This window comes from Nycticebus coucang, chromosome 11 (genome assembly GCF_027406575.1).
Source record: "Nycticebus coucang isolate mNycCou1 chromosome 11, mNycCou1.pri, whole genome shotgun sequence".
Classification (NCBI taxonomy): Eukaryota; Metazoa; Chordata; class Mammalia; order Primates; family Lorisidae; genus Nycticebus; species Nycticebus coucang.
In genome coordinates, this window is record NC_069790.1 from 23,538,398 (window position 1) to 23,560,803 (window position 22,406).

The 22,406-nt window shown below is 37.5% G+C and overlaps 1 protein-coding gene across 3 annotated transcripts in view; it reads right to left on the reverse strand.

Moving 5' to 3' along the window:
- The window catches only part of BBS9 (Bardet-Biedl syndrome 9), a 610,039-nt gene that overhangs the window by 18,650 nt on the left and 568,983 nt on the right, over window positions 1-22,406 (reverse strand). The gene's annotated exons all lie outside the window — the stretch shown is intronic.

Genomic DNA, 22,406 nt, shown 5'->3' on the forward strand with positions numbered 1-22,406 from the left:
CAAATATCTGCACAAAGTCCGTACATAATCTGACCCTCTGACCTCATCTCTAACCATCTGCCTCACTGGCCTCACTGCATTCCCACCATAGGCCATTCCCTTTAGGTGGGATTCACATCCTTCTGGTTTTGTATAGGAAAGTCCCTCACGCCTTCTTTAGGTCTTTGTTCAAAAGTTGCCTTCTGAATAAAACCCTACCCTGACCACACAATTTATTAGTTGTTACCCATATTTGCTTTAGTTGATACCCATCTTCAGAAAACAAATCTTATTGGATGACAACACTCAAAGAATATGAGAGACTGACTAAGTGCAACAACATCATGTCCAGCCTAAGGAAGAAATAAGATCCCAGTAGTAATTTTTGTAGGTGCCAAAGTTAAAAAGAAGTAACAGAGTACTTGTAACTCTAGTTCTTGATAATAATTACTTGTGGATGAAGAAACTGCAAAGGAAGGCACAAAGACATCTTTCTACTTGGGAAATTTCTCAAAATGAATAGAAAAGGATCCATCTTATTTCCACTGGGGCATCAAGTTATGGCCTGGAATAGTTTATTTTTCCCAGGCTACTTCAAATGTAAACGAGTTTTTAAAAGCAAGCCCAATGAAAGATTAGATAAACAACTGGACAATGTTTTTTATATTATGGTAATATAAACATTTCAAATTCCTCCCTAACTCTTTACTAGCATAAATCTTCAATTCCAGAGAAGGTGAAATATCCTCAAAGTTTAAATATTATTTTGAATTATTCACATTTACCTCCATTTCCATTTTATACTTTTTTGGCAATAAAAGGCCAGATTTAATCCAAACTATGGTACTATGACTCCCCTGCAACTGTAAAACAACTTGGACCAACTTCAGCTCTGCTTCCTTTGAAGATGGAATATGGAAGGCTTTCCCAAAGGTTTCTTTGCTCTTCTTTCTTACCCCATATACATCCTACACTGCCCCCTTTCAAATCAAACTTATAAACACAGAGAGGAAATATGGAACTGTCTGCCTATAATTAAGCTATGAAAATAATCTTAAAATGATGTCAAACACAAAAAAAGATGGATTGAAGTAGATGGTTAAACAAGAAAATATTGGGGAAAGGCAAGCTCTCCCTGGCTAAGGAAAGGGACACATAACAAGAACTCCAAAAAGTAGCTCTGTGGGAAACCCAAAGAGGAAGGGAAAGATGGGAGAGGAGGGAGAAAAATAAAGGGCATGAAAACTCAGAGGGAATGAGTTTGACATGACCATTGAACCAGACCATTGTACAAGCCATGTGTTAAAAGGTTTAGGAATGAAAGGGAGAGAAGAGAAAATGTTGGTCAGATAGAGCTGTTCCTTTTATATTATATCACACAGTTTATGAAACAATTTCAGTTGACTTTGGTCCTCACAACTTTGAGTGGTAGAGAAGATAAAACTCTGCACTCTCTTGCCCCAGAAAAGCCATACTCAGCTAGCTTTTGGTCAATTTATTTAATAGTTTTTGAGTTTTTATGTCCTCATCTCCCAAACAGAAATAGCTTCCTAACTAATGATTGTGAGAAGTATATGCCACGTTATATAAAGTATCAGAGATAAAGTCATGCTCAGTAACTGGCAGGGATTATAACAAATCATAAAAAGATTGATTGATCCAAGGTCAAATAATGAGCTAATGCCCCGGTTAGAAATAGAAGCAGGTCTGTTGGCCATGAATATTTTTCACAAACCACATTGCAATAGATAGAGAAACAAAGAAAGCAAAAAGGGAGGAACTTTGAAAGAAGTATGGCTGTGCAAGGCAGAAATGCAAAGATAATACATAGTACAGATAATGCAGACAACTAAAGACTATAGGTTCCAAGGTGAAAAAACACAGCTCTATCAAACCAGTATTTCCTCGCCCTGATGTTTTCTACTTGCACAAGAATATGAAAAGGAGGACCTAGTGCACAAAAGGAAAAGACTAGGGGCTTATTCATGATGGTTGAATACTGACATTAGTACCAGTGGAGACAAGATGGCTGACTGAAGCCAGCTTTCCACAGAGGGTCCCATCCAGAAGGAGAGTTAAAGGACAGAAATTTAGCAAGTACCCTGGTGGATTAGAGCTGCGCCAAGAGAGAAGGTTGAAGAACGCACATCAACCCTGCTGAGGTAAGCTGCAACCCCAAGGATACAAACAAAAGGTACAAAATCCATCACCAAGTGGACAGGAGTCCCCTCCCCCATGAGAACAGCTCAGAGACCTCCATACAAACAAGTGAGCAGAGTCCAAAAGTCATCTCATTATATCTCATGGGAGAGACCCTCTAAAAACTGGACCTACTTCTCCAACTAGGTTGCCATGGTGCTCTCCTGCCAGGCATAAAACTGTCTAAAACTGTACATATTCCCTACCTGCAATTCTGAGCTCCCAGCACTCCCCTCCACTCTCACTCTGAGGTCTGGAAGCCTGTCCCCCAGGAGTCCAGATTGTTGGATATTTTCTCAAGAGGTGTGAACAGGGAATGGACTGCTGCTGGTCAGTGCTGATTGTGTGGCACAGGAGTGAGGACAGGATGGTCGGCTGAGAAGGAACAAAACAGGAGCTGTGGTGCTGTGAAGCACAGTGCAGCAGCCGTTTTTGGCAACAATAGGGCTAACCCCTGGATATTCAGGAGTCACACCCCCTGTCTCTCTGGGCAACCAGAGGAGGCCGGGCATCTTCTCTGGTGGCAGCCACTGGTGGAACAAATCTGGGACAGAAACACAGGCCCCATGAGTAAAGGGTTTGCCTCAGGCGGTACCTGCCTGGGTGGAGCACGGGGACTAGAAAACACACTTGCAGAGCCGGCAGATTCCCATGGTGGGGCTGACCCAGAGGACCGCTTTACTGAGCCTGGGACACATCCGGTCCTGAGGGGATCATTAGCCCAGACAAAGGAGGGCAGGCAGAAGCTGGAACTGACAGCTAACCATGCTGCAAATACAAACTACAACCAAGACCAGGCAACAGCACAGACAGGGCCTGAGGTGCAGGTTCTGTGAACTCAAAACAGCTTCTCGTCTGCAAGGGAATTTAGCAGGGGCAGAAAAAAATTCTGCAAAGTTATTCTGTTCTGTTGTGTCAGTAACATCAATCAGGGGCGGGGCTGGAACTGAGTGAACAGCCCCAGGCTCCATTAAGCACCCGAGGCTGTCGGGCCTCACCTCCCCCTGCTGGATAGTGGCAGAGAGCAGCGGTCTGGCGGAGGAGACATAGATCTCCCTGTGATTCAGGCAGGTGCAAACCCCTGGAGTATCTGCTCATTGGAGGCAACTGGGTCACAGCCCTGTGGGGTTATCAGTGACTGGGTGTGACAGAGGTGCAAGGTGGGGAAGGAGGCATCAACCTTCCCAGACTAATCTACTTGCTGGGTGGGTCCTCCTGACCTCATGGAGCACAGGAGCAAGTCATATTTGAGTTGTCACCAGACCCCTGTGATCAAGTTGCCAGAGACCCTTTGAACTCTCCCACATACAGGTGCTGAATGAGACAATTGATTTGGACCTCTTGAACTGGGCCAATCGCCTAAGGACTATCCAAGTGGTGCCCTGGGTGTGTGGTTGTAGGAAAGTTTGATTTTCCTTTTCCAATTGTTGCCTTTAGGGGGCGGGATGACTTAATTACTGGTATTTCTCCACAGCTGAGAATTCAAACCAGAGTAACTGATTCACTAGGGTCACAGAGACCAGCTGAAAACAAGACAGAGCAACTTAGCCCCACCACACCAAGCAGGTCCCCAGTTTCTCAGGCCGTAGCACTGTACGGGTCCTTGCAAAGCTCCAGGGGAAAAGGTACAGACACCAGTCCAAGCTTTTGGGCAAAGGGCTGGTTAATCACTATTTATCTAGTCGAATGGTGTAAAATGATCATGGGACGGAATCAGTGGAAAAACTCTGGTAACATGAATAACCAGAGCAGATCAACCCCCCACACTCCAAGGAAAGATATGACAGACGTAACTGAAGATCCCATTCATAAACAGATAGCTGACATGTCAGAAATTGAACTCAGAATTTGGATTGCAAACAAGATTAATAGAATGGAGAGAAGTTGGAATTAGAAATTTGAGGAGCAATTCAAAAGTTGTCTCAAGAATTCAATGAATTTAAAGAGATTGTGACACATTGAATCAAGAATTTGCAGCCCTCAAAGATCTGAAAAATACAGTAGAATCTCTCAGTAACAGAGTAGAGCAAGCAGAAGAAAAGATTTCTGACATTGAAGACAAAGTTTTTGAACACTCCCAAACCCTCAAAGAGGAAGAGAAATGGAGAGCAAAAAGGATCATTCTCTCAGAGAGCTCTGGGATAATTCAAAGAAGGCTAACATCCACCTCACTGGAATCTGTGAAAGTGATGAAGTGGCTTCATAAGGCACAGAGGCCCTTCTACATGAAATTATGAAAGAGAATTTTCCACACATGCCAACACTTTCTGAAATTCAGAAAGCAGACAGTTTCTGAACCCCAGCATGACTTAACCCAAATAAGATAACCCCCAGGCACATCATAATTAACTTCACTAAAGTTAATATGAAGGAGAAAATTCTGAAAGCAGCCAGACGTAAGAAAACCATAAACTACAAAGGGAAGATTATTAGAATGACTGCAGATCTTTCTGCTGAAACCACTCAAGTCAGAAGAGGGTGATCATCGACTTTTAATCTCCTAAAGCAAAATAACTTTCAACCCTGGATCCTGTATCCAGCTAAACTGAGTTTCATTTATGATGGAGAAATTAAATACTTTAACGACATTCACATGTTGAAGAAATCTGCCATAACTAAACCAGCTCTTCAGGATATTCTCAACCTATCCTCCATAATGACCAGCACAATCCTCTACCACAAAAGTAAACTCACTCAGAAATTTTTGATCAAACTCCAACTTTCACAGTGGTGAAAGGATTAAAAATGTCCACTGGACATTCGAAAAACTCGATACCCAAAATTTTATCAGGCTTACCAATATTCTCCATTAATGTGAATGGCTTAAACTGTCCTCTAAAGAGGCACAGATTGGCTGACTGGATACAAAAACTCAGGCCAGATATCTGCTGCATACAAGAATCTCATCTTACCTTAAAAGATAAATATAGACTCACGGTGAAAGGATGGTCATCCATATTTCATGTAAATGGAAATCAGAAAAAAGCAGGTGTTGCAACTCTATGTGCAGATACAATAGGCTTTAAACCAACAAAAGTAAGGAAGGATAAGAATGATCATTTCATATTTGTTAAGGGTAATACTCAATATGATGAGATTTCAATTATTAATATTTATGCAACCAACCAGAATGCACCTCAATGTATAAGAGAAAATCTAACAGACATGAACAACTTGATTTCCTCCAGCTCCATAATAATTGGAGATTTTAACACTCCTTTCATAGTGTTGGATAGATCCTCCATTAAGAAGCTGAGCTAAGAAATTTTAGATTTAAACCTAACCATCCAACATTTGGATTTAGCAGACATCTACAGAACATTTCATCCCAACAAAACTGAATACACATACTTCTTATCAGCCCATGGAACATACTCCAGAATCGATCACATCTTAATTCACAAGTCTAACCTCAGTAAATTTAAAGGCATAGAAATTGTTCCCTGCCTCTTCTCAGACACCATGGAATAAAAGTTGAACTCAGTAACAACAGGAATCTGCATACTCATACAAAAACATGGAAGTTAAATAACCTTATGCTGAATGATAGCTGGGTCAGAGATGAGATTAAGAAGGAAATTGCCAAAGTTTTGGAATGAAACAAGAATGAAGACATGAATTATCAGAACCTCTGGGATACCACAAAGTCAGTCCTAAGAGGGAAATTTATAGCACTGCAAGCCTTCCTCAAGAGAACGGAAAGAGAGGAGGTTAACAACTTAATGGGACATCTCAAGCAACTGGAAAAGGAAGAACATTCCAACCCCAAACCCAGTAGAAGAAAAGCAATAACCAAAATTAGAGCAGAATTAAATGAAATTGAAAACAAAAGGATTATACAACAGATCAATAAATACAAAAGTTGGTTTTTTGAAAAAGTCCATAAAATAGATAAACCTTTGGCTAACCTAACCAGGAAAAAAAGAGTAAAATCTCTAATTTCATTAATCAGAAATGACAAAGATGAAATAACAGACTCCTCAGAATTTCAAGAAATCCATAATGAATATTACAAGAAACTTTATTCTCAGAAATATGGAAATCTGAAGGAAATTGACCAATACTTGGAAGCATGTCACCTTCCAAGACTTAGCTAGAATCAAGTAGAAATGTTGAACAGGCCTATACCAATTTCTGAAATAGCATCAAACATACAAAATCTCCCTAAAAAGAAAAGCCCGGGACCAGATGGCTTTATGTCAGAATTCTACCAAACTTTTAAAGAGGAACTAGTACGTATATTACTCAACCTGTTCCAAAATGTAAAAGAAGAAGGAAGACTACCCAACATGTTCTATGAAGCAAACATCACCCTGATCCCCAAATGAGGAAAAGACTCAACAAGAAAAGAAAATTATAGACCAATATCACTAATGAATATAGATGCAAAAATATTCAACAAGATCCTAACAAACAGAATCCAGCAACACATCAAACAAATTATACATCATGACCAAGTCGGTTTTATCCTAGGGTCTTAAGGCTGGTTCAATATACGTAAATCTATAAATATAATTCAGAACATAAACAAATTAAAAAACAAAGACCATATGATTTTCTCAATTGATACAGAAAAAGGTTTTGATAATATCCAGCATCCCTTCCTGATCGGGACACTTAAGAAAACTGGTATAGAAGAGAAATTGGTGTAGATATAGGCCATCTACAGTAAACCCACAGCCAATATCGTATTGAATGGAGTTAAATTGAAATCTTTTCACCTCAGATCAGGAACCAGGCACGGCTGCCCAAGGTTGTCTCCACTGCTGTTTAACATTATAATGGAAGTTTTAGCCATCGCAATTGGGGAAAAAAAGACCATCAAGGGTATCCATATAGGGTCAGAAGAGATCCAACTTTCACTCTTCTTAGATGATATGATTGTATATCTGGAAAACACCAGGGATTCTACTACAAAACTCTTAGAAGTGATCAAGGAATACAGCAGTGTCTCAGGTTACAAAATCAACATCCATAAATCAGTAGCCTTTATATATACCAACAATAGTCAAGCTGAATAAACAGTCAAGGACTCTATTCTGTTCACAGTTGTGCCAAAGAAGATGAAATATTTGGGTGTTTATCTAACAAAAGACGTGAAAGATCTCTAAAAGAGAGCTATGAAACTCTAAGAAAAGAAATACTGAAAATGTTAATAAATGGAAAAACATACCATGCTCATGGCTGGGAACAATCAACATTGTTAAAATGTCCATACTACCCAAAGCAATACACAATTTTAATGCAATCCCTATTAAAGTTCCACTGTCATACTTTAAAGATCTTGAAAAAATAATACTTCGTTTTATATGGAATCAGAAAAACACTTGAATAGCCAAGGCATTACTCAGAAATAAAAAAACAAAGTAGGAGGAATCACGCTACCAGACCTCAGACTATACTATAAACAGATAGTGATCAAAACAGCATGGTACTGGCACAAAAACAGAGAATTAGATGTCTGGAACAGAATAGAGAACCAAGAGATGAATCCAGCTACTTACCATTATGTGATCTTTGACAAGACAATTAAAAACATTCAGTGGGGAAAAGATTCCCTATTTAACAAATGGTGCTGGGTGAACTGGCTGGCAACCTGTAGAAGACTGAAGACCCACACCTTTCACCATTAACTAAGATAGACTCTCACTGGATTAAAGATTTAAACTTAAGACATGAAACTATAAAAATACTAGAAGAGAGTGCAGGGAAAACCCTTGAAGAAATCGGTCTGGGCAAGTATTTTATGAGGAGGACCCCCCGGGCAATTGAAGCAACTTCAAAAATACACTACTGGGATCTGATCAAACTTAAAAGCTTCTGCAGAGCCAAAAATACAGTAAGTCAAGAAAGCAGACCACCATCAGAATGGAAGAAGATATTTTCAGGTTATGTCTCCGACAAAGGTTTAATAACCAAAATCCACAGAGAACTCAAACGTATAAGCAAGAGAAGAACAAGCGATCCCATCGCAGGCTGGGCAAGGAATTTGAAGAGAAACTTCTCTGAAGAAGACAGGCGCATGGCCTACAGACATATGAATAAAATACTCATTATCTTTAATCATCAGAAAAATGCAAATCAAAACTACTTTGAGATATCATCTAACTCCAGTAAGATTAGCCCATATCACAAAATCCCAAGACAAGAGAAATTGGTGTGGATGTGGAGAAAAGGGAACACTTCTACACTGCTGGTGGGAATGCAAATTAATACATTCCTTTTGGAAGAATGTTTGGAGAACACTTAGAGATCTAAAAATAGATCTGCCATTCAATCCTATCATTCCTCTACTAGATATATACCCAGAAGACCAAAAATCACATTATAACAAAGATATTTGTACCAGAATGTTTATCGCAGCCCAATTCACAATTGCTAAGTCATGGAAAAAGCCCAAGTGCCCATCGATCCACAAATGATTAATAAACTGTGGTATATGTATACCATGGAATATTATGCAGCCTTAAAGAAAGATGGAGACTTTACCTCTTTCGTGTTTACATGGATGGAGGTGGAATATATTCTTCTTAGTAAAGTATCTTCAGAATGGAAGAAAAAGTATCCAATGCACTCAGCCATACTATGAAACTAATTTATGGCTTTCATATGAAAGCTATAACCCAGTTACAACCGAAGAATATGGGGAAGGGGGAGAGAGAGGGGAGAGGAGGAGGCATAGGCAGAGGGAAGGTGATTGGTGAGATTACACCTACGGCGCATCTTACAAGAGTACATGTAAAACTTACTAAATGTAGAATATAAATGTCTTAACACAATAACTAAGAAAATGCCAGGAAGGCTATGTTAACCAGTGTGATGAAAATATGTCAAATGGTATATAAAACCAGTGTATGGTGCCCCATGATTGCATTAATATACACAGCTATGATTTAATAATAAATAAAAAAGAGCAGAGAGAAAAAATAATAACATTAGTACCATTTTGAGTCTTTTGTACTAGCCATAGTGCTACTTATTTTACATATTTGCTCATTTTATAGTGACCTAAAATGATAATTATTTGTGTTTCATTTTACAAATGATGCAACTAGGCTATAGAAAGTTTAAGTGACTTACTCAATGTTATACATATAGTGAGTGGGAGAACTCGACTCCAAATCTGTCAGTGCTGACTATTCAAAGGAGTTCACAGAGGATAAAGTTTAATTACAACTAAAATAAAGGAAAAATGATTAACAGAATGATGATAGAGAAGGAAATTTGGTATCATTTTAAAGATGCTGAACAGTGGTAAAACATTTAACATTTACAGAGTGGCCTGTTTTCCAAAGTTAGCCTAACGATCTACGAAACTTTACAAACCTCTGAGTACAAACTCATGCAGGAATACGCTTGAGGGCAATCTCAGACATGTGCACACATAGATTTATGCAAATATCCAAATGAAGATGTTAGCAAATCAAACTCAGCATCCGATTTTTAAAAGCATAATAAAGAACTTAATCCAGGAATGCAAGCAAAATGATAAAATTAGTGTCATTCTTCAGTCAATCCAGGCAATCCCTGATTATAAACATCCAACTTACATAAACTCATATTTACAAATGGAGGTTATTACAATAAGCCCCTGAGTTACAAACATCCGACTGACATATGACTTGCACTTAGGAATGAAGACTATAACAGGTAATAGGTAAATGTACTTGTTCCAACTTACATACAAATTCAAATTAAGACAAACCTATAGAACCTATCTTGTTCATAACCTGGGGACTGCCTGTATATCAAAATAGAGGATATCCTCAAAAGATGATAATATTCAACATTCACTTCTGATTTTAAAAAAATAGAGGTTCCATATTGTAATGGTGAGCACTCAGGCCTTTGATTTTTTAAAAAATGCCTACTGAACTAGAAATAACTACCTGAAACTAACAGGCAACATAAAATGTATGAGTAAAGAAGATAAAATATTTACATTAGTCAGGTTAAAGATGAGGATCCTGGCCAGCTATCACTCTATTATTTAACATTGCTCTAGAAATTCAAGATAGCATAATAGGAAAAAAGGAATAAATATATGCATTAGAAAAAGGAAAATTCCAGATATAATTGTCAACCTAAAAGATTTCCAAAAATATGAAATAAAAAATCTTGTTTTCCACCTATCAATTAGAATGGGTGGAAGATTACAAAACATATATAAAATATAAATATAAATATAGCGATAATTTCACAATACCCACTTAGAAAATATAATGGAAGGGTTATTATATGCAAAAGAATACCAATTAAATTGTGCCCTCTGCCCAGGTATGTCCTCTAGTAATTGTCTCAAAATTAGTGTTCTTCATGAATAAAGAATAATAATTGCTATAATAATAATTATATAATAATAATAATGACAATGGCTAATATTTATTAAGTGCTTTTAAAATGCAAGTGCTATTCTTTTTTTTTTAAAGAAGTTTGACGTTTAATAGAGAGATAAATGTAAATGATACATTGAGAGAGAAGTATAATGGCCAAATAAATTTAAAGTCTACTAATTTAAAGTGTACTAATCACCTATTGTGATTGCTTAGTGTAAAAGAGTAAGTCTGGACCTGATTTCTTTTTATTATCAGTAATCTCAGAAATCCTATGCATTTTTTCATATACAAATAACATGAATTTGAACTCATCACTAACAGAAACTAATTGAATGAATGAATAAAAAATAAATCAATTATTGGGTCAATTAACAACTAAGCAATTGTTTACTGTGCTGACAATATGTATTCCATCCTATCGTGTGTGCTTAGGTAGCATCTGTGTGTTCAGGGACTTTGGAGATAAAGTTCACAATCTATTTAGGAATAATAACATATTATATGATTTAATAACTACTTATGTGCTACTTACGTTTATATTACTCGAAAGTTCATTAGCGGTTCAAGAAAGGTAATGATTAATATAGGTGGAATAACTAAAGTTACACAAACCAAGTAAAGCTTTAATTAGACCTTGAATTATGGATAATACAAGCAATGAAGAAATAGAGGGACCCCCCAAGTGGGAGACCCAGGATAACTGAATGGGTGACCCTGGGAGTTGGGTGGGGCATGGGCGTGGCAGACGCCTTGAGAAGAGCAGCCTGGCTGAAGAAAACATGAGACAAATCATTTAACTTACTGAACTTCTAAGTCGTTATTGCAGCGCCTCTTTTTCTATTTCAAAGAAGACTGCACTATTGCCAATAGGTAAAGGGAAGTGAATGCCATTTTGGCTATAATTATACACTATTTTCAAATGCAACCACTCTCAAGTAAACTATAAAATTGAAACCTAGATAGAAGTTATCATGTATTCTTCTGTGCCTGAATCAAATCCTTTACATACATGACACTGATATTACTCATCTCAGATTAAAGCCTGAGATCCTTACTTTTTTTTTTTTTATTGTTGGGGATTCATTGAGGGTACAATAAGCCAGGTTACACTGATTGCAATTGTTAGATAAAGTCCCTCTTGCAATCATGTCTTGCCCCCATAAAGTGTGACGCACACCAAGGCCCCAACCCACTCCCTCCGTCCCTCTTTCTGCTTTTCCTCCCCCCCATAACCTTAATTGTCATTAATTGTCCTCATATTAAAATTGAGAAAATAGGATTCATGCAAGTGCTATTCTAAATGAGTTACACATAACAATTATTAACATTGGTAGCAACCATACAATGTAATGCTATTATTATCTCCGCTTTACAAATGAGAAAACTGAGAGGCACAGAGCCGTTAAATAACTTACCCGTTAAATAACTTACCTGATATGAAACCTAGCAAAAATGTGGTTCTAAGACCAGGTTCTTAGCATTTGGCCTCTCCAGGATACCTCCTCTGTAAAATTTTCTCCAGCCCCAAGCCCAGACATAGGTCCTAGCTCTCAGAACCCCTGGATGGTCCCAATGAGAACACTTCACATGTATTTTGGCACTTTTATTTGTGAATGTCCTGCACTAGCCTCTCCTATGCTGAGAATTTAATCTTACTGTAGCTGTGTCTCTCAAGATTAAGCACAATCACTGGAATAAAAATAGTTTTAGTACTTATTTACCCAATAAACAAAACGAAATATATGCACAAGAAAATTAAAGAAACTGGGGCGGCACCTGTGGCTCAGTGAGTAGGGCACCGGCCCCATATACCGAGGGTGGTGGGTTCAAACCCAGCCCCGGCCGAACTGCAACAAAAAAATAGCTGGGCGTTGTGGCAGGTACCTGTAGTCCCAGCTACTTGGGAGGCTGAGGCAAGAGAATCACATAAGCCCAAGAGCTGGAGGTTGCTGTGAGCCGTGTGACGCCACGGCACTCTACCAAGAGCAGTAAAGTGAGACTCTGTCTCTACAGAAAAAAAAAAAGAAAGAAAATTAAAGAAACTGAATATCAAGATTAAATAAGAGAAATCTATATGCAAAGAGAGTCCAGGGCCAAGAAAAGATAAATAGGTGACAAATGGACAGTTTTTTTAAATCTATAGACAGGCTATTTACCTAGAGATATACTAAATCGATCTTTCATGTATCTGTCTACCTAATAAGTGTGAGCTAATACCACAATATCATCCAAAAGACCAAAAACAACACAAACAAACAAACAAAAAGAGCAAGTGAGGACAGAGAGAAAGAAGCAAGCACCAAGCATCTTCCACTTGTCAGAGCACTAACTTAAATGGCCAAAAAGGAGATTTTCTTTCTGGTGCATCTGAAGTCTGAAGGTCTCTTTTGAATTACATAAAATTGGCAAGGCTAGTCTGAGAAAGAAGACAATTCTGTTTTTTCTTGATTTGCAGGTCAATCTGTATGTACATTTTGCTTGTAAAATGAAGCAAAGGGTATATCTAAGATTTAATGCATGCCATTTATATATGTGTGTGTATTTATACACACGCACACATATACAGTAGCATCTTCACAGTTGACCACCTGCCTACATGACCACTTCCTTAAGTTGACCTAATTTTCATAGACCCGACATGTACCACATGTACTAAGGCCTAGTTCCTTATGTTGACCACCTCCATGTTGACCAGTTTGTTAAAGTCCTTGGGTGGTCAACTTACAGAGGTTCGTGTGTGTGTGTGTGTGTGTGTGTGTGTAGAGAGAGTGAAAGAGACAGAAAGAGAGAAAGATTGACAGAGTAGAAGAAACAGGCTATCATGTCACGTAGTCTCGGTCAGTGATCTTATTCCAAAGGCTGGTGCCTCTGGCAGCAGGCAGGAATAAATATGATCCAGAACTCCCACCAACAGGGCAGACAGCACCAAGATGGTCTTAACAGGAAACATTTAACAAGGTAGTATGAGTATCATCCCATCTCCTCACATGATGTGACAGATTAGCTCCTGAAGGACTACAAAATGTCCTTACAAAATGAATACTGAACAGAATGAAATTAAAACAGGGAACAGGTCAGGTGAGTAGAAATAGAACCCAAAGAGCACAGGTGTCCAGAACTGCTGACCATGTAACCTTGACCCTGTGAGCATCAGATGCATTTTTATATATTCAAATGTATGATACATATAACTTTTGTAGGAACAAGGCATAACTATGGAAAGGAGACAGTGATCACATCACTCTTCTATTGAAAGCTATCAATGGCTCTACTCAGCTTTTCACAGTCTAGCCTGGCCTTCACATTAGCCTCTTCCCAGCCTCCCCTAACAGGCAACCTCCTGTCACTGCCACAACACTGGTCTCCTCACATCCCTGGGACTCATCACACTGTCTCACTCCCCCATGCCTTTGCACATGGACAGTTCACTCTTCCTGGAATGCCTCTGCTCCCTTCTTGGCCTAATCTAACTCCTTCTTACCTTTCAAAATCCACTCAAATCTCTGGCAGGCCTTCCCTGACCTCAGACCCTGACTATACTTAACTCAAGGACTTTGGGTCAATTTTGTTAGAGAACAGAGAGGTTAGGGGTGGGTGAGAAAACCAAGGAGAAAGAAAGGACAATCATAATGTTCTGCAAAGGCTCTCTAGGAGGCTCACTGATGCCTGAATATGATGTAAAATAATTTGGAGAAAAACTGTCCAAAAAATAAATAAAAGAAGGAAAATAAGAAAGGAAAAGGCTAGCCACGGTGGGATGCTGAGATGGGAGGATCCCTTGAGGCCAGGAATTTGAGGCTAGCCTGGGCAAAAAAGCAAGACTCTTATCTCTACCAAAAAGAAATTAAAGAAAAAAGCAAGAGTACACGAATCTATTCAGTAATTGTTGGTAAATCATTCTGAAAATCCTGTGTATGCATGCATATTTTTCACTTAAATCGTGTAAGTGAAAAACAAACTGAAACAGTATATGCTATATATATCATGGCTTCTACATTCTTAAAACCCTGTAAGGATAAAAATGAAATTATATAAATGATTTTGGAAAGGTTAGAATATCATATAAATGGTAGTTGCAGTCATCATTCTGGAACTAGTAAAGGATTTTGCCCCCAGGCTCTAAGATAAACCTTCCTGACAGGTGATACTTCTAACTTTCATGAAAACAAAACCAGCCATTTATCAGCTAGGCCCTGTTTGTTACCATTGAGGGCTGTTCAGGTAAGGAGATCCAGCAAAGTCTCTGAGTAAAGTTACATGGGACCTCCTGAACAACAATTGCTTCTTTATTTGATGTCTATTTGTCACACAGAGATACAGCTAGACAGCTATAAAACAAAGCTCTGTTTTTACAGGAACACATTAAGGCTAAGGTAAAGTGGCTTTTTATGTACAAGAAAATGGGCTTCATGTGCCAGGGTCGTAACGTTTATACATGTAAATTAAAGTCTCTGGACATACAGTAACCTTCCATCTTACCAGGGAGAAGAATTTATTCTGCTATCATTTAATTCTATCAGAAAAACTACTTATTTTTGACACTCATGTGCTATTTTATAGTATTTCCCCTCAAAACAAATACAAAGTGTCTTGCCCTAAAATGTACATTTTGGAACTAAAAAAAAAGTCTTTCTCTCTCTCTCTCACAAACACTCTCTCTCTCTCTCACACACACACACACACATACATGAAATTTCAGTAAATGGTAGACAAACATTTTCTCTGTAGGCCACAGCAGATGACTGGTTATATAACACATGAACATTAAAAAATATCTTTACTTTTTCCTAAGGTTCTGTCCTGAACAATATGGTTCACAGTGCAGAGAAGATTAAACCTCTAACCCTCCAATTACCGAATCATGGGTCGGTCTCAGTGATATTCATGGGAACTCTCAGAATATAAAAGTGAAAAACTCCAAAATTATCCCAGCATCCTGGGAGTCCATCTCCATATAATGGAATTTCTGTTGTATCTCTTTCAGCTATTTCTGGAAGAAACAAATGAATAATTCCTATTGCCAATTTGATCTGTAAAAATTTTCCCCTCAGTGAAATTACCCTTTAACAATCTTCCAGAACACTCTCTGGTTCAGTCTGTTGTAGGATTCAATGATGTGTTTTCTGATCTCTTATGAATAGCATATGGGTAACCATCATTTAAAAGGAAAAACAAATGCTTGTTTGGGAACACAAGCAATAGCTATCAGTTTGCATACAAATAAGCTATCTATTTCTTGATAGCTACTGAATTTCATTTCTATTTCATTTCTTTGAGCATACATCTAAAGGGCCTATAATTATATGGATGTTAAATATGCACATTAAAAAATTGTTCATTTTGGGTGGCACCTGCGGCTCAAAGGACTAGGGCGCTGGCCCCGTATACCCGAGGTGGTGGGTTCAAACCCAACCCTGGCCAAAAACTGCAAAAAAAAAAAGTTCATTTCTTCCACTATCTCTGCTAGCAACATCTCGTGACAAGCTTTCTGTTCTCAAGTTATCTTCCAATACACCTATTATCACTAACCATGTTACCTGGACAGACTGAATTTCATGACAAAAAACCACTTAGTGTGGAGATTACAAGTACAGTGCCGACGGGGAGACTTCTGGGGCTTCAGGTCCAGCTTCACAGTTGAATGGTCTTAGGCATGTCACCTAACCAGTAGAGGCTTCTGTTGTGCCATTTACAATGCAAAGGAGTAACAGTACCAATCTTAAAGGATTTTTTAAAAGATTTAATAAAACAATCAAAATAAGGATAATACAGACATATAAATGTGGTCAGTAAATGTTATTGTTACTTTTATTATCATAAATAAATTAGATAAAAACCAGATAATTAAATAAAACTTTTGGCTCCATTTATGGTGGTCCAGTATTGATATACAAAAGGATGCTCTTCATTAATAATATATTAACTATGAAACAAACAGGGCTCAGTGCCTGTAGCTCAAGCAGCTAAGGTGCCAACCACATACACCAGAGTTGGCAGGTTTGAATCCAGCCCGGGCCTGCCAAACAACAATGACAACTACAACCCCCCCCAAAGTAGCCGGGTGTTGTAGTGGGCACCTGTAGTCCCATCTACTTGGGAGGCTGAGGCAAGAGAATCACTTAAACCAGGAGTTGGAGGTTGCTGTGAGTTGTGATGCCATGGCACTCTACCCAGGGCAACAGCTTGAAGCTCTGTCTAAAAAAAAAAAAAAAAAAAGGACAGATTCCCTTTTTGGTTGTTGTTCTGTCTCAAATTAAGGAATTCATCCATGCTTAGTTTAAAATTTTTAATCAAACATTTGCTTTAGACTTAGATGAAGAGGAGGAGGGAACTGGGTAATTCTCTAATCTGTTTAAAAAGCTTGGTTAACATTTTATCTCATTTTTTATCATCATCAAGGGTACGTACAGGGCAACTCACTAACACTCTATTGAAATGGATTCTGAAATCTGGCTGTTCTCTAGGTCATCTCATAATTTAACTTCCTTTCATTTGATCATTAAAATGACAGGTAATATCCTAGCCACTGTTGAAACTCTTGTATGTTTGAGGCTCATATTGATGGAAAACAAACCTCAGTGCCTCAAGACAGGGCTGTTGATACATGCAAAGGCTGATCCTTCCAAAGAGCATAATAAATATTCTTCAACTCTCAACAATTTAGCAAATAAATTTCTCTTTGCATTTTACAAATAAATAAGACCAACTTGAGATGGTGAATGGTTTGGTGACCCTAAGACCTGGCAATACTGAGAAATAAGACAAACATGCTGTCCTGTTCATCTCAGATAGAATAGGGTCTTTTGTCCTGGCTTCTTTTCAGATCATAATGAAGTGTTTCAGAGAATGGAGTAGTCTTTGGAGGCCCCTGAAGGAAAGGATGAGTTCCAAGTTAAACACTCAAAAGGATGGCCCCTCAAAAATTGTGTCACTTTTATTAGGGATTTCAAATAGGAATGCCTAATACTAAGATTTTCAAGCTTTCAGGACTTAGGGCCAAAGTGTGAGTTTTAGCTTTCTGAATGTGGAGAAACACAGCTCTGCAGATGGGTGGGAAAGCAAAGCCTGCAATAGACAGTATCCTAAAGCCAGCTGAATTCTCTTCTTTGAACATTGATGATTTTCATGTTCTGGTGCTTTTAATGCCTACTTCCTTCAGGCTTTGCTCCAATGCTTCATATTAGTTCTTACATATGCCTTTTCTTTTGCTAAGTATATTCTGAATCTAGAAGGAAAACTATTTCCCTTTGTCCTCAAGATATAGGAAATTTGAAAGCTTACATACTGATGGAGGATAGATTTTAACAGCTCATGAATCTTAGAACATGGCTGTGCTGATGAGTCCTTCCTATAAGGCAATGCAACATAAAGAAAAAAAAATTCCTATTTGTAACCTTTTTATCATTTTATCAAAAGCTGTAGCACACAGTTTGTGCAAGATGAGAGGTAACACAGTTTATTTCCTATGTAATTTCTGGTTTATCTTCCAAAACTTGCCAAGACTAGGCTTCCAATATTTAGTGGAGTTCCCCACCAAAACAAAAGAAAGATGCAGAGAAATGCAAAACCAGTCTTAAAGGGCCAGCATAAGCAGATGACGCTCTGTAAAAGAAGCAATCCCTGCCATTGTCTTGTTTCACCTTGGACCACACCTGAACAAGTATTGTTACTGCTAAGGTCAGAAAGTCACCCCTTTGGGGAGTTGTCCTGCTTAGTAGGGAAGAAAGAGCATTAGAGGCAGGAATCCAGCTTACTCATCACACAGCTCTGCTTCACCACTGGCCTGCAACTTGGGGTAAATTGCTTGAAAATCTCTAAGTCAGCTTTCTTTTTACAGTGAACAGTATTAAGAGCTTCCCTCCTTATTTCGGGGTTGATGTGGAAAGCAAATGTCATAATTCAGGTGGAGTCACTATAATAATATAAAATTATCACAAATGACAAAAAATAAAGAGACAGGGCAAGGATATGTCAGAATCCAGCTTTAAGACTGCTTGCAATGGACATTTCTTTAAGGCTTTAAAAATGTACACTGAGGAATTGGTCCATGCAAGAATGACTGAATCCATGAGAGCAAGACGCTTATTCACCCTCTAAAAACTTGAGAGGAATACTAAGCCAACTGAGGGTATGCACCATCAATTCCTCCCTCTCCTCCTCTACTTGGGAGAAGTCAGAATATCTATTTTTTAAATCATTTCATATTTTGAAAAGATAAATATTTACTAGCCTGAAGCCCTGGAGTTCAGAATGGTTAATCATCCTATCACCTGCCCTGTTCAAGTCAGATAAGGTTATGTAACAGCAGAAGTCAGATAAGTACCCCATTTATGAATAAAGAGATCATTCCTTTTTAATTAGAATAGACAACAAACCCAAGCTATAACTTTGAGAAATGTTAAGGCATTTAAAATGTGCATATTTTAAATCTGAACACAGCCATCAAATTAGCAGCCAAAAGAAAAGGATAGTTTACAAATGTCTTTTCAAAACTTTTCTTTTTAAATAGCCTTTCTACGACCTCAAAAAAAAAAAATCCACCCCAAACTTTACAGTCCATATATATGATATATATAAAGATATACATCTTCTTCTCTATGACTTCCAGCACAATTGATATACTTATAATCCTGAACTCAGAAATTTCTAGGATAACCTATGTGATCTCTGGCTCTGCCACCAAATACGGCAAGTGAATAAAAAGACATCCATCAGACATCTTCCTACCTGTGCTGCCGGGACTCTACCATGCATTACCATCAGCAGGCCAGACCTCTGAATAAGCATATGTCTTTGAAGAAGTTCCCTAATTTCTCTGGGTCACAATCTCTTCATCTGAAATTATGCCTTCCTCATTGGGTGACTGTAAAGAAGAAATGCTTTAAAGTGCACACGATTTCAAATTGCACATGAACTTTATAGACACCCTAGTAATCTGTAATGTGCTTAGGCAACTGGCTGGCACATTGTAAGCACCACGTAAATATTGGCTGCCTGCCATTTAAGATGCTAGGGGCAAAAGGCTGCAGCTAAAACAAGAGCAGAAATGGGAGCTTAAAGATTAAATTTCAAGTTAAGTTCTTCAGCTATTTCTTATATAATGACTATTTGGAAAAAAGATTTTCCAACTCCATGCTAGGGTTTGATGTTTGTAAAAAAAAAAAAAAAAAAAAGATAGATGTTTGATGTGGTGTAGGTGGGACAAGTATGTGACCAGATATTTAGAGACTGGGTCTGGTCTCAGCTTACTGCTAAAATGCTATGTGATAGTGGGCAAGAGTCTAGGCACTAGGACCTCATATGTACAATCCAAAAGTTGAAACAGGTGGTCTTTAAGACCCTGTTCTGTTTTAAAGGTGGTCTTTAAGACCCTGTTCTGTTTTAATATTCTACCAGTGAACCATGTGTAGGCAAAGACACATCATCACTACCAAATGTTAACAACTACAAACTTCAAGCTGGGTGCAATTAGCCTTGTATTATGAAATGCCTACATAGCTGACCTTCATTATTTAGCAGCTAATGCTCTCATGCCTTACTTTCTTCTATTCCTTGGCTATCTGCAACTTGACTGTATTACTGTTTATTACTATCTCTACCAAAGGTAAATAATAAATAAAGAATATGGCAGAACAAATCAATCACTAATAATACAAAAATATATCTGCACAAGGTAATTAATTGCAGCATTATTTGTGATTGCAAAGTAGTTGAAACTGCTTAAATAACAAAGGAGAGTGTTTGATAAACTAGGGTACATTCACAAGATGGAGAGCTATAAAGCTAAGGATAAGAAAGAGATTTGTGAACTGATAGGGAGTGATTACCAAGGTATACTACTACATGAAAAATCAAAGTGTACAAGAATTTATTTCATATGCTACCATTTTTTAGATATAAAAAAACTATAAACAAATATTGAACTCTCCTTAGTACATTTTTTCTGTCCACTGAAAGGATCAAAAAGCAATAACATCTCCATAGCAACAAGCATACCTACTACTCAAATCTTGGTTTCTTAATAATATTTCCCACCAAAAGGAATCAAGAAAATTTGCTTATCTCAAGGCTAAGGTAGAGAAGGTAGAAGATGAGTCTGGAACATCTTATTGTACTAGAAAATAAGAAACTACTAAAAAAAAAAAAAAAATGGGGTCACATGAAAAGGACACAGGAGAATGAACTTTGTGGCATGTGAATTATATCTCAATAAAATTATAAGAAAGAGAGAGGGCTAGGAGAAGTGGAAGGAGGGAAAGAGGACCCAGAAGCCCAAATTATTTTTTACTGATCAAGTCTGGAAAAAATTCAGTGTCAAAATAAACAAAGGTAGCAAAAGACTATAATCCATTGAATTAAAAAAACATTAATCTCATAGTGATAAAAAGGACAGATAGGTAGGTGACAGAAAGGCAGACAAGAAGAGGGGTTTCTTCTCTTAGCAGTGCTGACTGATGAACACAGACCTACTTAAACATGGAAGTTGGACGAACCTTAAGGTGGCATCTCAGGTTCCAAAATGATCAGTTTTAGAAAGATGAAACTATGTAATAATAAAAGAAAATATGAAATATAATTTCTTCCATAACATGGGATTGTGGAAAATTTCCTAATTATAACTCAAAAGTCAAAAGAAATATGGCAAAAAAGAAAAATTAAACAATCATTTCAAAGATGCCAAAGATACATTTAATAAGTTTAAACATCTATTCATAATCAAAGCTTCTCAAAGCCAACTCAGAAGAGAGCACTTTCCTTAATCTGATTGGAAGAGCATTTTGTTTTCCAATTGTCCTCCCATTTTCTTCTTTCTTTTCCTCATGCCTCCTTTAATGTTATTTTTCTCTTTCTGTTTTTTCTCTGTTCTATTCCCTCTTTCTATTTTAGTGGTTTCTCTGAAATTATGAAATGTATACCTAACTTACAAAAGTAAGAAGTTAATTAATATACCAATAGCTGATCTATCAAAGGTAAATAAGAAATTTTTTCTATTCTTTCTTTCTATTCTTGTTGTGGTTTATCTTAAAATTATGAAATACATTCCTAACTTATAAAAGTCAAAAGTCAATTAATATACCAATACCAGTGTACTTGCACTTATTTGTTTTAAGGGGAGATCCTAGACAATGTTTGTAGCTCTTTTTATAGAAAATTTTATTTTAAGTAATTTTAGACTTACTGAAAAGTTTAAAAATAGTATAATGAGTTACCATATACCCTTCACCTATATCACATCTTACATAGCCAAAGTACAGTTATCAAAATTAGGAAACTAACATTGAGGTAATATTGTTAAATAGTTAACCTATACACTTTATTCAGATTTCACCAGTTTTTCCACTAATGTCCTTTTTCTTATTCCAGGATCCAATCTAGAATTCCACATAGCATTTACTTCTAATAGCTTGTCCGTCTCCTCCAATCTGTGATAGTTCCTCACTCTTTCATGACTTTGACACTTTTGAAAAATACTCATGAGTTATTTTCTGAAATGTTTGTCAATTTAGATTTGTCTGATGCATCCTGATGATTTGACTGAGTTATGATTTTGTCAAGAGTACCAGAGAAGTGATGTGCATTTCTCATATCAGGGTACATGGTGCTCATATGTCTTATTACGGGTGCTGTTAACTGTGATCATTTAGTTATGGTGGTGTCTACTAGGATTCTCTGCTATAAAGTAATAGTTTTCCCTTTATAATTAATAAATGTATGGGGGGATACTTCGAGACTGTGCAAATTTTCTGTTTCTCTTCAAACTTTTTCCCACTGACATTAGCATCCATTGGATCTTGCCTACGGTAATTACTATTGTGATATTTGCCTAATGGTGATTTTGCATTTCCCTCACCTTTTCTTCATGTACTAAATGAGATTTTACTACAAGGAAGA